We start from the raw sequence: 11,708 nt of genomic DNA, 5'->3' as shown, positions 1-11,708 counted from the left end.
TATTTTAGCAGACCGTTTACACTGCATCCTTCGGTAGACAAGGCCAAACGATGTGTTAACCGATGGCTGCGCAAAATGCCAAAAGACTGCACGTCTCTTACTTTCACCGATGAGGTGAGACATTGAGAAAACTACGCTTCCTCCATGACTGAAGAGGCTGAACGGTCGTCAATCATCCGTACTTTTTCGAGGTGAAACATGTAAAATGAGAAGAATTAAACAGGGGGTTCCGTAGGGTGGTATCCTATCCCCGTTACTGTTTAACTTCTACATCTCGAAACTCCCGCAGCCACCAGAGTTGGTTCCCATAACCTCGTACGCAGATGATTGCACGATATTGACGTCGGGCAATGGAATTGATGGCATGTGTTCGAAAGTAAGCAACTACCTCTCCGACCTTTCTCGTTTCCTCACTGCACGGAACCTCATACTTTCCCCCACCAAACCCACAGCGACCATTTTTACTAACTGGACGAAGGAGTATAGACTTGAGATTAATATTGCAGTCGATGGCGTCAAAATTCCGAGTGTCAATAATCCAAAGATTTTAGGTGTAACCTTCGTTAGTCGATGCTCCTTCACTCCCCATACGACCGCGATTTTCGCCAAGGTACATAGCCGCAACAAAATCCTCAAGTCGCTAACCCGCAGTATATGGGGAAAAGACAAAGAAACGTTGTTGGCAACATACAAGACAATCGGCCGCACGGTCCTAAACTACGCAGCGCCAATATGGTCGCATGGATGCAGTGGTACGCAGATAAGGAAACTACAGACCTGTCAAAACACTGCACTCCGGACCACTACAGGATGCCTTTTGATGTCGCTCGTTGAACACCTCCACAGTGAGACGATTATGCTCCCAGTTAAGGAGCATAATGAACTCCTCTCCAGGCAGTTCCTGCTGGGATGCTTTCGCAGAAATCACCCCTGCAGTCATCTGCTTGGAGCGGAACCACCTCCTAGGAGTATAAAAAGGTCATTCGTGGATTACGTCGACGACGTCGTACACTACGCCGACCGGACTTCGTACGCAACTAACTTTAGACAGGTACTGACCGCCATTCACATCGGAGCCATCAACACCTCCACCGACTCCCTTCCCGTGAATGGCGTTCTTGGAGTCAAACCACCACCCATCGCAGGCGAAGAGCTCCAGCTGCCGCGAGAAACGCGTGTGACCCTTGCGCAACTTTGTTCTGGATACTGTAGCAGGTTAAACTCCTACTTATCCAGAATAGACCCTGACATACCCGACGTATGTCCTGCATGCAACGAGTCTCCGCATGACACTGACCACCTCTTTGCATGCCCCATAAACCCCACCCATCTAACACCCTCCTCCCGTTGGTCCGACCCCGTCGAAACAGCACGTTTCTTGGGCCTACCGTTAGATGACATCGACGACAACACATATGACATTTACCGTCCCAACGGGGATTAAATTTCCGTTAAAACAACACAACAACAACATTACTTGAAGAAATAATGTATTTTTTTCTTGAGCAATTATTTAAAAGCTGCATACTAGGGTGGGTCGATTCCGGACTTTTTTCGATTCGGGATTTCTAATAGTGCGGAAAAGTTGCCTTAGTACTTCCTGATTCCAATGCAACTTTTTGTTTTAAGAACGGATTGCATCTTGAACCAACCAACTTCGGCCTTGAAATTTCGGACATTCGCCTAAAATCGTGAAATTGTCTACTTAGCGCCTGAAATATGCATCTCATGGCAAAATGTATGAAACAAAATTTATTTGTCACGTCATTTGCTACCGAAATGGTATACGTCATCATGGTCGTAGGACGAACCGTTCCCTTGATACGACCGAAAATGCGGCGCTCCGCAGCGCAAGGTGAAAATCGGCTTGAGACCACACTTCTTGACGTTGATTTTGCCGAGTGCTATCACTCACATTCATTCACCTACGCCATACGGCACGTTCGGACTGGTCTCCACATAAATATTTTTTCATCGAGTTCCTTCACTCTTGTCGTTGATTTCGCCGAGTGCTATCACTTATATTCTCTCAACAGAACACAGAACTCAAAATGTCTGTATCTAAATTTAAATTTAGACAGAAATGTCCTGTGTTTAGCATATATCCGTACAATCTCTTTGAGTCCCAGTTACCTACTTACCAGGATGTTCTTTTGTGTTATCAGTTTAAAAGATTTCGTATAGGGCGACTCCGAGGCGACAACTATGAACCTAGGAGTAAAGAGGTTATAGAAATAGTTGCAAAAAAGGTTGAAAATACTTTCAAAAAGTCATCTATTCCGATAGTTTCACACACCAGAGTTGTACAAATGCTCACCACATACCATAAGAAATTTCTGACTCTTAAACAAATGTTTTTAAGGAACCCAATAGGTTTGAGCTCTAAAATGTACGACTTTGTCTCTTCTGCCGGAAAATTATTTGACATCGCTGCTTGTAAATGCATTTATTTTTCTTCTTGCACTTGTCCAAAGGAAAGGAAAGTTCCTATCAATGAACAACCATTTCTCTTGGACCAGAGAACCAGAAGAATTGGTCGCATTGGAAGTGTAGATCTACCTGAAACAAAAAAGATTACAAAGAAAAATGAACGTAAAGAAAAGCTTTCAAAACGTCATTCAACATCAACACTTACCAGAAAAGTATCAGCTAGAACACGTGACCATTCAGATCAGCCAGACTCTCATACAGACGACAACAATGTAGGTGCGTCGAGCATGGATTCTTCCAAAAACGATGCTGATGATGAATTTTCTCTACCATCCTCTAAAACCAAACAAAATACACTAGTATTAGAACACACTGCTTTAGCTGCCCAAAGATTTGGAGTAAGTGATAGAGCAGCGGCCTTGATTGTTTCATCTGCTTTTCTGGATGCCAAAAAAGCAGGTTTGATAACAGAGGATCAGGCTAGCTTTGTCACTGACAAATGCACGATTAGTCGGGCAAAAAAAAGTGTTGGAGTTAAGCTCCAAAACACCGAATGTATTAACTCTGTATATGGGCTGTATTTTGACGGCCGCAAAGACAATACACTTACACAAGTCAGCGAAGGTGAAAAATACTACCGCGACACTGTCAAAGAGGAACATATTTCTCTTATAGCGGAACCTGGTTGTCATTGCTTTGGCCACGTCACATCTCCTTCCGGGTCAGCTGAGGATGAGACGCAAGCTATATGGCAATATTTACAAGACAATTCAGTTGATGTGGAACATCTAGAAGTTGTCGGTGCTGATGGCACCAACACGAACACAGGTTGGAAAGGTGGAATCATTCGGAAACTAGAAGAAAGAATAGGTAAGCCATTACAGTGGGTTGTTTGTCTTCTACATTTCAACGAACTTCCATTTCGTGCTCTTTTCGAACACATAGATGGTGTCTCAAAGAGTCCAAATACATTCTCTGGCGACATAGGTAAACTGCTCCCTGATTGTGAGAAGTTGCCTGTTATCAAATTTGAAAGTTTTCCATTCTGCCAATTACCTTCTGAGGTTATTAATCCGACCCAACTTAGCACAGACCAAGCTTATCTCTATAAAATATCAGAAGTTGTTATTTCCGGTCAATGTTCCTCAGATTTAGCGTCTATACATCCAGGTAACATGTGCAAATCTCGGTGCTTCACCTGTGCAAATAGAATTCTGAGATTATACATTTCTAATGACAAACCAACAAAGGAAATAAAGATTTTGGTCAAATACATACTTACAGTTTACTCACCTTTGTTGTTCTCAATAAGATTCAACAGTTCAATCAAAGATGGCTCGCGCCATCTCTATGCTGCAATTCAAAGGTCGAGATACTTACCTGCTAAACTGCGCAAGGTTGTCTATTCATCCATTCAACAGAATGCTTTCTTTGCTCTTCCAGAAAACATTCTCCTTAGTATGATGACTGACGAACGGATAGAAGTCAGAAAGTTGGCCCTTTATCGTCTTCTGGCAGCCAGAGAAGCAGAGTCTGACACTGTAAATGGAATTGTTAGATGTAATAATGTGCCAAAGCTGAATTTCAAAGCTAATAATTATTACGATATGGAAGACTATTACCTTGACTGTTCCACCAGTTCTTTGTTCAGTTTCTAACGAAGAACTCATAAAAGAGCTGTCGGGAGACACTGCAGAGGTATGGAAATTTAGTGAATTCCCCTCTCACACCGTGGCAGTCGAGAGAACCGTCAAACTGGTGACAGAGGCATCTTCTAAAGTTATTGGCACCCAATCTCGTGATCGTTTTATACGCTCTACACTGAAATCTAGGCAACAAGTGCCAAAGTTTAGTACAAAATCTGATTTTATCAATAAATTTGACACAGATTCAGACTAAAACAAGCCTGACATATTTTTGGTTGGTTGGGTTGTGCTTGGAAGGAACCCGAAAAGCAGCCACCTCCACGCGGTGGGTTCTGGGTGACCAATACAGGTTAGCTGAGAGCTGCAACAATTTTCACCTTGCGCTGTGGCGCGCCACCTTTTCGCTCGTATCTCGGGAACGGTTCGTCCTACGGCCATGATCACGTATACCATTTCGGTAGCAAATGACGTGGCAAATAACTTTTGTATTATACATTTTGCCATGAGATGCGTATTTCAGGCGCTAGGTAGACAATTTCACGATTTTAAGCGAATTTCCGAAATTTCAAGTTGGGGTTGAAGATGCAATCCGATCTCAAAACAAAAAGTTGCATTGGAATCAGGAAGTACTAAGGCAACTTTTCCGCACTATTAGAAATCCCGAATCGAAAAAAGTCCGGAATCGACTCACCCTACTGCATAAGGACCTTCAATTTAAAATTCACTTAGCACACTCATCGTTGAAAAGGTTAGATTCTTTACAATTATGATGTAAAAATGTAGGATTTTCAACGATTTTTCTTTGTTTGTAATTTCGCGATATTTTTTTTTTATAATAACTAAAAAAAAAAAATACTTTCCCTGGCCGATCCAACATCGGGATATATTAAGATAATAAAAATTCTGAAAGATTTTACATTACTCAATACACGATAATGAATTTTGTATTGAGGTCATAATTACACCCCTATTCTGTGCACTTGACAAATTCAACATATTTATAATTTCTCAAAATTTGAAATTTATCAAGCATTTTTTATTCTGTATCTGAAATAAAAAGCTCTTTTCTTTATAAGTTGTGTTATTATTGTTAAACGAAAATGAAAATTGTTTGAATAGGAATCGCTAGCGGCATTTAAAATGTTTACGCGACGATAGCAATCCATTTTCTTTCAGCGAGATTTGAGCGAATTTTCGATTAACTCGTGAAATTTGCTGTCGTCTAAATGGTGAACTAGCCCCACACGATAATCAGAAAACGTCACTACCTTTAACTGCAAGGAGGTAACAACGTTATCTTATCTTATGAGTCAGTCGTCCCTTTCGAGAAGTGTGCGGACTGTAACAAAACTTATTGTGAAGGTGAAGAGAGGAGAAATAAAGTTTCCCAGTTCAACAGAGGAAGAAACTTTTATAAAACCGGGGCAATTATTATTGTAATACAAATAATAATATACTAATTTAAGCTAATTTATTATTCTTAAAAATTTGGAATAAAAAGCACTAAAAGAGCAATTCACGGCACGCATATCGCTATCAATATAATTTGAATAGAAATCAGCTGTTTCTATTTACATTATTTTGTTCATCACACGTGTGGGGAAAAGCTTTGCGAATTGAAACTTTTACTTTTTTCAAGATTGGCACAGAATACCAAAATATTTCTTGCTTGATAAATATTTGAGTTAATTTTCAATATTTTATTAATTTGTCAAGTGCACAGAATAGGGGTGTTAGTCTGTTGTCTCATTTTTATTCCATTACAAAATATGGTAACACTAATTTGTAACCATTTTCTTATTGTATGATTAAATAGATTTCAACTAAAGTTTAATATATAATTAAAGTTATTTTTACACTACTTAATATAAAATAAATAGTTAGAAACGAATTAGTGAAGTGTTAGTGAACAGTTGAAAATATAAGTGTAAAATTAATTATTTATCGGCGGCGAATTTTTGAACTTTAACTGCAAACATCTCAAAAACCATAAGTCAGCGGCAACTATATATGTGGGATTGCAACCCTGACCTGACTTACGCACGCATGCAACTCTTAACAGACACACTGAATAAACGGACTCAACGAATAGCAACCCTGCCAACCACGGCTACCCACTTGAGTCAATTATTTCAATACAACTACACATTTTTTCTCTATGCATTAACATCAACGCACATTTTCGGGTTATTTTTTGTTTGCGATGAAAAAAAGTTTGTTTCATTTCTTGATTTATTTGAATGAGTGCGAAGGAGAAAACATTATTGTCAATAGTGACAATAGAAAATCCCAAAGAGGGTAATAAAAAAACGATTGAAAGACGCATGTCGTTCGTGATCGTACCATCGTAAAGGAGGCTCATACAACAAGAAGGTAAGTAAATGAATTTTAAGCGATTTTTTAACAATATTTTGAAAATAATTAGTTCATTTATTTTTATAGCTTTGGAAATCAGAACTGAATTGGAAGTAGCAACAGCTATGTACACATATCATCAGAAGCAGGCAAATATCAATTGTTAAGTAAGTATGTGAAAAAAGTGTGTGTACTTTGAAATTGGACTGCACAGTCCAATATAATACGCAAAAATAAATACATACATACGTATATGTACATATGTATTTTATGCGTTTAAGGCGGCCTGCACAATCCAAAATAATATGTGAAAACAAATGTTTGCTTTATATTTTAAATAATCAGATAATATTATTCTTTTATTTCAGATATTATTATGATTTTTATACTCTCGCAACAAGTTGCTAAGGAGAGTATTATAGTTTTGTTCACATAACGGTTGTTTGTAAGTCCTAAAACTAAAAGAGTCAGATATGGGGTTATATATACCAAAGTGATCAGGGTGACGAGTAGAGTTGAAATCCGGATGTCTGTCTGTCCGTCCGTCTGTCCGTCCGTCCGTGCAAGCTGTAACTTGAGTAAAAATTGAGATATCATGCTGAAACTTGGTACACGTATTTGATGGCTCCATAAGAAGGTTAAGTTCGAAGATGGGCAAAATCGGCCCACTGCCACGCCCACAAAATGGCGGAAACCGAAAACATATAAACTGTCATAACTAAGCCATAAATAAAGATATTAAAGTGAAATTTGGCACAAAGGATCGCATTAAGGAGGGGCATATGTGGACGTAATTTTTTTGGAAAAGTGGGTGTGGCCCCGCCCGCTACTAAGTTTTTTGTATATATCTCAGAAACTACTATAGCTATGTCAACCAAACTCTACAGAGCCGTTTCCTTCAGGCATTTCCATAAACAGTTCAAAAATGGAAGAAATCGGATAATAACCACGCCCACTTCCCATACAAAGGTTATGTTGAAACTCACTAAAAGTGCGTTAACCGACTAACAAAAAACGTCAGAAACACTAAATTTTACGGAAAAAATGGCAGAAAGAAGCTGCACCCAAGCTTTTTTTAAAAATTGAAAATGGGTGTGGCGTCGCCCACTTATGGACCTAAAACCATATCTCAGGAACTCCTCGACCGATTTCAATGAAATTCGGTATATTATGTTTTCTTAACACCTTGATGACGTGTACGAAATAGGGGTGAAATCGGTTCACAACCACGCCTTCTTCCAATATAACGCTATTTTGAGTTCCATCTGATGCCTTCTCTGTATAATATTTCCGTAGCATCTATGGTTCGAAATTGGGCGAAATATATTCACAACCACGCCTACTTCCCATATACCACAATTTTGAAGTCCATCTGATTCGTTCACGTTAAAGTATATAAGTTCAACACGAGTGAAGATAACGGACCAAAACTTTTCACAAATACTGTATTTCTGGTGTAGCATAGCCCGAATAAAAATCACCGAGATCAGACCATTTTATTGAAAATATCGGTAAATATCTCAGATATTCTAAACATATTCATAACATGCCAAAAATGGGCAAAATCAAGCCAATATTTCTTCTTGCCCCCACATACCTCTTATTTGATTTTCACAATTCTAGTGGACTTTGTGCCGAATATATTGGTCAAATTTTGAATTACCTTAATAAATTTGCATGGAAATATGTTCATACTTAAGTCAACGTGTTGGCCCCCATATACATATGTAATAACATGATTTCTGCCTTTACTTTTTACTTTACGCCGAATATGTATATTGCGTACTTCCTAAGATATCTTTAAAATATTATAAGAATACATATATGTGACCTGGAAAACGGAAAGGGGGCTTAGGTGTCAAAAAATTAATTTTCACTTTTTAGTTGGTTCGGATGGAAGATGAGATGCTTTTTCACGTGATAGAATCCAAAAAGTCATAACTTGTTTGAAAGTTAGCTCCTTTTTCGTGGACCAGGTCACATATTATACATTAAATTTTTTAGGCACATGTAAAATCCAACTATATTTGAAAGTCAGTAAGAAATACTAACGTAAATTAATAGTAGTCTAGTATCAAAGGCACGCAATTAGAAAACCTGCTTTTCAGATGGACCAAATTAGTATTAATTGTTTTAATTTGGCTTATGCGAAAAAATCGCGATTTACAAAGCTCCATAGATAGCTTATGGACGGTTTAGGTATTAAGACACAGATGTGTACATAGACCTAATAATTTACAATATTTAGCATATATATTTAATGGGAATTAGTATTTATTCTTTAAAGTTGTTTTCAATGTATTTGGCTGCAAATCCCCTTACTCAAATGTTATTGAATAATTTTTAAAACAAAAATGGCTTACCTACCTGTGTCTATTCATAACAACTCAAACTTTCAACCTTGATATATGGTATACTTAAAAATTGTTTTCACAAATTTTCTACCTACATAGTTTAGCCTTCACGAGCGAACTTTTGCGGAAGATGAACTCCTTTGTTTCAGAAAGCATTAAAAAAAGCAATTTACGTAGGAGTTTTCCGTGTAAATACTTTCAAGGCTATTAAGCAAATTACTAATTTCTAAGAGATATATATATGTATGTACTATACGAGTATATGTATAATTTATATATTATTATGCTATATGTTTATACTTTCAGTTACAGTAAATAACTTGAGTAGTGAAGTCTACATTTTTAGCTGAAGTTTTAATTAATTAAGTGAAAATTTACCATAGTGGTGTTAGCATCATAAATCATATCAATATAATAAAATATAGAACGAATCTATATCATCATCCACTTGAAAAGAAGACTGAAAGAAGACCAGCAAGTTACCCTAAAAAGAGAACACAGGAGTCATTCGGAAGAAAAATCAGAAAGTATTTACACACTTGTTTTAATAGATTATGATTAAATTATTTATTATACTCTCGCAACAATGTTGCTAAGGAGAGTATTATAGTTTTGTTCACATAACGGTTGTTTGTAAGTCCTAAAACTAAAAGAGTCAGATATAGGGTTATATATACCAAATCGATCAGGGTGACGAGTAGAGTCGAAATGCGGATGTCTGTCTGTCCGTCCGTCCGTCTGTCCGTCCGTCCGTGCAAGCTGTAACTTGAGTAAAAATTGAGATATCATGATGAAACTTGGTACACGTATTCCTTGGCTCCATAAGAAGGTTAAGTTCGAAGATGGGCAAAATCGGCCCTCTGCCACGCCCACAAAATGGCGGAAACCGAAAACCTATAAAGTGTCATAACTAAGCCATAAATAAAGATATTAAAGTGAAATTTGACACAAGGGATCGCATTTGGCTATGTCAACCAAACTCTACAGAGTCGTTTTCTTCAGGTATTTCCATATACAGTTCAAAAATGGAAGAAATCGGAAAATAACCACGCCCACCTCCCATACAAAGGTTATGTTGAAAATCACTAAAAGTGCGTTAACGGACTAACAAAAAACGTCAGAAACACTAAATTTTACGGAAGAAATTGCAAAAGGAAGCTGCACCCAGGCTTTTTTAAAAATTGAAAAATGGGCGTGGCCTCGCCCACTTATGGACCAAAAACCATATCTCAGGAACTACTAGACCGATTTCAATGAAATTCGGTATATAATATTTTCTTAACACCCTGATGACGTGTAGGAAATATGGGTGAAATCGGTTCACAACCACGCCTTCTTCCAATATAACGCTATTTTGAATTCCATCTGATGCTTTCTCTGTATAATATATAGTACATTAGGAACCAATGATGACAGCGGAATAAAACTTTACAAAAATACGGTATTTGAAAAATATGAAAATGACGTATAATGAAATCTCGATTATCACTTTATCATGCGAGAGTATAAAATGTTCGGTGACACCAGAACTTAGCCCTTCCTTACTTGTTATTTAATTATTCTTTCTTTTCAGATTTTATCACCATTTTTATTTAATTAATCTTTGCTTTCAGAGTAAATTCTATTTGTATTTAATATATTTTATTCTTTCAGATAATATTAATCTTCTTTACAGATATTATTATCAATTTATACAATTAATCTTTCTTTTTCTTTTAGATATTACAAATTCAATGTAATTATTATTTATTTTCAGGTGTTAATAATCTTTATTTTATTTTCAGGTATTCGTCTTTTATAATATTTTTACACTATTTTATTTTCGGTTGTAATAATTCTTTTCTTTAATCAATCTTTTTTCAGATATTAATTATTTTTTTCAATTAAATATATTTTTATTTATATATAAATTATAATAAATTGTATGTAAAATTGTAAAAAATAAAATAAAAATTTTAAAAATTAAAAAGTTTTCTTTTAAATTTTAAAAGTAGCAATTAAAAAATGCAACCCTGCATCAGCTATTTAAAAAGATATGCATATATTAGAGCAGCATAGATATACTTTTTTATATAACACTGCTGAATGACAGCAACAAAGATGTATGATCACATGTATACGTACGTGAGCGGGTAAAATTTTCGCTCGGCCTATGGCAAAGTACACATGATTACCCTATGGAGTACCCACTTTCTTACCCAATGATTATCTGGATCTTTACCCGCTCATGATTGGCAGGGAATGAACGCCGACAGCGACAGTTACAAAAGGCGTCACTCGAATATTAACAGGCGACCGATACAGACGTTTTTTCCTCCCTCTTAATTTTATCAATTATTTTCTAAAACTGTTTAAAGAAATAGAAAACCCGATTGTGAAATAAATTGAAAGTGCTTAAAGTAAAATCGAAGATTGTGAAAAAGAAATTGTAAAATTTAAACTGAATACGAGATTTGTGAAATAAACTGTGTTAAATAAACTAAAAGGTGTTTCTGGTCCCTGGTCGAGCCAAGACCCAGGGTGACTGAATTAATTTCGTTTAGTACTCCTTTCTGTATTGGCGACCTTTGGCCGCGCTTGAAAAAAATAACCCTGCTCGAGCCAATACTCAGCGTGACTGAAGTACTTTTGCGTAGTACTCCTTTAAAAATCTAAGTATTTTATTACGTAATATTATTATTTAATATTACTTATTTGTTTATTAAACGAAAAACATTGAAAGAAAGAAAGAGTATAAACTACTCATTTTAATGTGAAATATAATTTATAGACGCTTGTTTTTATTAGAACTATGATTGCTAAAGGAAGAGCAAGATAAAATAAACAAAGAAAATATTCTTACGTATGTGTGTAAGTATATAAATATTTTTATTGCGATTTAAGAATTGTGGTTGATGATTGGTAAGTTTTATACAACACTAGA

General features: G+C 36.5%; 1 long non-coding RNA gene across 4 annotated transcripts; it reads left to right on the top strand.

Annotated features, from left to right (window-relative positions):
* The first annotated feature begins 6,184 nt into the window (after positions 1 to 6,184).
* On the top strand, positions 6,185 to 10,203 carry LOC126763983 (uncharacterized). Of its 4 annotated transcripts, none has more exons than XR_007667734.1 (4): positions 6,185 to 6,449; positions 6,519 to 6,598; positions 6,800 to 7,942; positions 9,092 to 10,203. It is a non-coding gene; the product is annotated as an uncharacterized LOC126763983 (long non-coding RNA). The 4 variants fall into 4 exon arrangements; XR_007667733.1 differs by having other exon boundaries at positions 6,186 to 6,449; positions 6,800 to 9,028; XR_007667731.1 differs by having other exon boundaries at positions 6,186 to 6,449; positions 6,800 to 10,203.
* The last annotated feature ends 1,505 nt before the right edge of the window (positions 10,204 to 11,708 follow it).

The sequence above is a fragment of the Bactrocera neohumeralis genome, unplaced genomic scaffold (genome assembly GCF_024586455.1).
Source record: "Bactrocera neohumeralis isolate Rockhampton unplaced genomic scaffold, APGP_CSIRO_Bneo_wtdbg2-racon-allhic-juicebox.fasta_v2 cluster09, whole genome shotgun sequence".
NCBI classification, from domain to species: Eukaryota; Metazoa; Arthropoda; class Insecta; order Diptera; family Tephritidae; genus Bactrocera; species Bactrocera neohumeralis.
This window is presented reverse-complemented; position numbering and strand designations above follow the sequence as displayed.